Source organism: Barbus barbus (assembly GCF_936440315.1).
Source record: "Barbus barbus genome assembly, chromosome: 23".
Lineage (NCBI taxonomy): Eukaryota > Metazoa > Chordata > Actinopteri > Cypriniformes > Cyprinidae > Barbus > Barbus barbus.
In genome coordinates, this window is record NC_136751.1 from 22,262,428 (window position 1) to 22,267,372 (window position 4,945).

Consider the following 4,945-nt stretch of genomic DNA (forward strand, 5'->3'; position numbering starts at 1 on the left):
GGCACCGTTTCCAGCACAGCATCATAGGCGTGGGACAGATGGTGTCTCAAACCCCCTCCCCTATTCAAAGAGGGATGCTCCACCTTTACATGAATCGCTTCCTTTACGGCTCTTTCAAACCACCTCTCTTGGATTCTCACCTCATGGTCGTGAAAATAGTGTTTCTTTTGTTGTAAATGTAAGAAGACTGCCGAATCCTGCCCAGAAGAATTTGCACATCTATGCTGAGCCATGCGTCGATAAAGTGGTTGTTTTGTTTCTCCTATATATAAATCCTCACACTCCTCATATATGCCGTTGAGTGTAGTGAGGAGTGTAAGGATTTATAAATATTGTGGCAGGAAGAGCAAACGGCAGACACAGTTTTATTAAACAAAATAAACAAAATAATAAAATAAAGTGTCCAAAAGGGGTTTAAGTGTTCAAAAATAAACAGGGGGTCTGGTGTCCTCGTCGTGCTGCGGAGTTTGTGAAGGAGGGCAGTGTTCTGAAAGGAAGGGTCCAGGTAAGGGGTGGAGTCCGGCGGTCGCACGCGCTCCCTTCACAGGTCCGGGGCGCGAGGGGCGGCGGCTTCGTTTAGCGGCTTCGTCCTCCTTTGGCCCGCGGCGCTTCCGGGGGTTATACGGCCCGACATCCTGGCCCGTCCGCTGTCTCGCGGGTGTGGAACTCGGTCCCTCCTCGACACTCCCTTCCTGGATCCATGAGGACACCGGCGTGAATGTACAGGGAAGAGACTGGTCTCTCGAGGAAACGCACGCTCAGCATTTAAACAGCGGCGGTGATGAGGCTCTATTCACATTAGGTGCGCCTCATCACACGCCGCCAGCCCTGGCTGTTTCAGCGCCTCCTTCTCTCTCATACACCCACTCCCGTCGGGAGCCTGGTGAAGGGCGGCGAATAAGGGACGGGGTGGTGCTGATAATATGGCAGCCAACTATATGGATTATATACTATATCAACTATATAGAACTATATCACAATATGGATTAGATACTCTTTTCTTAAAAACTCATAAAGAATTATTTACCGGACCTCTAACTCAGGTTTATCAATATATCGATAACACAAGGAATTTTTCCCTCTGCATGGAAATTTGGAGTACTTACTCCTATTTATAAATCTGGAAGCTATACAGAAATAAATAATTATAGACCAATAAGTATTCTCTCTGTAATGTCGAAAGTCGCTGAAAAATGGGTAGCGGAGCAAGTAATCACATATCTTGATAATAGTGCCTTTCCACTTCCCCCTATGCAATTCGGCTTTAGAAAAAAATATTCTACAGAAATGGCAAATTGTTTTATGTCATATCTTTGATGGATAAAGGAGATGTAGTTGGTGTTGTATTCCTGGATTTTAAGAAAGCTTCTGAAACTGTAAATCATGAGATTTTACTTTCTCGGTTATTACAGTTAAATTTTTCAACTGAAGCTGTTATGTGGTTTAAATCTTATTTAGAAAATAGAAAACAATGTGTACGGATTATAAATGCGAAATCAGATTACTTGCATTATAATATTGGAGTTCCGCAAGGTTCTATTTTAGGCCCATTATTGTTTAGTATGCATGTAAATGATTTACCAAATGTATGTCCTCCAGATGTTATGTGTCAAATGTATGCGAATGATGTTGTGTTGAATGTACATGCAAAAAGTCAACAACAGGCTGCACAGATATTGACTGACACTATGAATCAAGTTGCACAATGGCTTATCAATTCACGTTTACATCTTAATGTCAGAAAAACTGTATGTTTTTTACTAAAAGGCCAGATTACGATGTGAAAGCAGATGTATTTGTTCAGGAACAAAAACTTGAGGTAGTACATGAATTTAAATATTTAGGATTATTATTGGATTCTCAACTTTCTTTCAAAAAACATGTGAAGAAAGTGGTAAATATAGCGAAATTTAATTTAGCAAATTTCAGATTTATTAGAAATAGTTTGACTAACGAAGCAGCAGTTTTATTCATGAATTCAATGATTATTCCCCATATCACATATTACATGACTACCTGGACTCAAACATGTCGGTCTTTTTTAAACCAGTTGAAAGTATTTATAAACAAACTCTTAAGGTCTTGGATAAAAAATCAAACAGTTTTCATCATTGCAGCATATTAACTAAGTTTTCTATTTTGAGTTGGGAACATTTGATTCAATTTGCTGAATCATTTTACCTCTTAAACGGTTTTGCTCCACCTGTGTTTAAGGATTACATGCATCAGATAACAGGAAGATATACACGTGCCGGTATTAGATGTGATAGTAATGTGCCATTAAGAAGAACTACCTTTGGTCAATTATCTTTTGCTTTTAGAGGAACACATGATTGGAATAGACTCCCGGTGGAGCTGAAAGAATTAAAACATTTAACAGGACACTGTGGTTTCTCGAAAAAGCTGAAAATATGGCTATTGACCCATCAAAATTGTGATCATTTATAGTGATTTATGGATATGGTATGGTAGTAGTAATTTTATTTGAATATTATTGATTTATTATTTTTTATGCTCTCAAATGTTCTTCTTGTTCTTAATTTGGTGTATTAATATTTTGTTTATATTTTATTCCTGTCCTTAACATCAACCTGCCAAAAGAGACTACGGATGAAAATTAGCCAGTGTTGGCTAAATCTGGTGCATTTAACATATTGTATGTGTTATTAATGTGAATTGTCCCTGATTAAAGAAATGAAATGAAAATACATAGGAGAAACAAAACAACCACATCGACGCATCGCTCAGCATAGAGAGAGTAGGAGGGGCACCATCATGAGTAGATAACACCATCTACTCTGGCATGTGTTACACATTTAATCTAGTAGTCATATGACCACTATAGGTCTGTTGATCATGTGACTTTTGTGGACATATTTGCCAGAGTTACTTCCTGTTTTTACAACTGATGAAGGTGTTTGGATAGACACCGAAACGTCTTGTTAAGCTTTTTATAGTCCAGTGATTTTTTTGGAAATATTAAATTTCACATTTTTTTTCTAATTTCTTTCTCATTTCATTCAAATTTCACACAAAATCTCTGTATCTCTGTGGATCTGTGATGGCGCATCCAGACATAGTTTTCACTCTCTTCGGTTGTGGTGTGGCTGGAATCAGACTCAGGTAAGCAAGCTTCTGATTGGTGTAGTGGTCACATGTTGATCTTGACAATTAGTTTCTTTTTGTACCAGTGACTGTACTCTTCCATTGACTGTTGGCATTAGATGTTGTCGATTTCGTCGGAATACTCCAGTCTCTGACTGAACAAGATAAGACCGTGGTGTCTCACACTTTCCCAGTATAGTGCCCGATTTCACCCACTCTCTTTCATCATCCACTTTCACTGCCCCCGAGGAACCGGGTGGAATTTCAGACAAAGATCGGGCACTGTTCCTCTTCTTGTAATACTTTCTATAGCTCCGTTTGGTCTTTTGATCTGCCTTTCTCACTTGCTGAAGATCGTGCCACTCCGGCTGCAGGTGTGACTCCAACGTGGGAACTGTGATTCTTATTTGTCTACCCATCATAAGCTGTGCAGGACTTACACCTGTAGCTTGAATGGGTGTAGCTCGGTAGCTCATCAAAGCTGAAAATGGGTCAGACTGTTTCAGAATCTTTTTAGCTGTTTGCACTGCCCTCTCAGCTTCTCCGTTTGACTGGGCATAATAAGGGCTCGAAGTAAAGTGCTGGAAAACATAGTCTCTTGCAAAGTCTTTAAAAGCCCTTCTGCTAAACTGTGGTCCATTGTCGGTAAAGAAAACATTAGGACAGCCCCATCGTGCAAACATGTTCTTTAAGCAAGCACGTGTTGTTTCCCCTGACAAGTCCTGAAGGTGAGCTATGTTGATATATCTCGAAAAATAGTCCACGACTATCAAGTAGTGCTGCTTATTCACTTCACAGATATCAACACCAATTCTCTTCTGTGGACGGTCTGGCAGGGGAGTGCTTAGAAGTGGTCCCTTCCTTTGAGTAGGTCTTGATTCCAGACAGTTGTTTACGAGCTGCTGGATTTCTTTACTTAAGCGTGGCCACCACACACTACATTTGGCTCTCTCCCTACATTTCACAATGCCTTGGTGACCACTGTGCAGCCTTTGGAGTATATCGGACTTCATCTTTCGGGGAATTATGATCCTGTCATCATACAGCACTAGGTCCTGGAAAACGGACATGTGATGACGTGCACTGTAGTATGATTTCAAGGCTTGAGGGACATTAGCTGGATACCTGGGCCAGCCATCAGTCACATATTTCCTCACCATTTGTAGCTCGATATCCAACTCTGTTTCTCTTTTCACAGACTCCATCTTGTTTGGGAGATTGGCCATGCATCGCTGACTGCATTCTAATAAGTCTCTACTTCTTGCACTAGTTCAGAAACCGCTGACGAAATGGTGGGCTGAGGGTGTCGTGACAGTGTATCGGCAACCACCAGTTGTTTGCTGGGTACGTATTGTGCAACAGGATTGTATCGCATCATTCGCAGTAACAGTCTTTGACATCTCAGGGGAACTGAATTGAAATCCTTGACATTTATCAACGGGATGAGTGGTTTATGGTCGGTTTGCAGGATGAAACTCTCCAATCCATACAGAAACCATGAAAACTTTTCACAGGACTACACAGCCGCCAGGCACTCTTTTTCGATCTGGGCATACCTTTTTTCAGCGTCGGTCAGCACCCTGGAGCAGTAGGCCACCGGTTTCAGTTCTCCATCATAGTCCTGCAGCAAAACGCCCCCCAGACCGTAACTGCTCGCAACTGCGCTGACGACTGTGGGCGTTATGACATCATAAAATGTTAGAACAGGAGCTTCTGTGATTAGAGGTTTTACATTATTAAAAGGCTCCTCTTGTACAGGTCCCCAGTACCATACTACATCTCGTTTCAACAACTCGTTGAGAGGTCTAATGACATCGGAGAGATGAGGAACATACCTGCC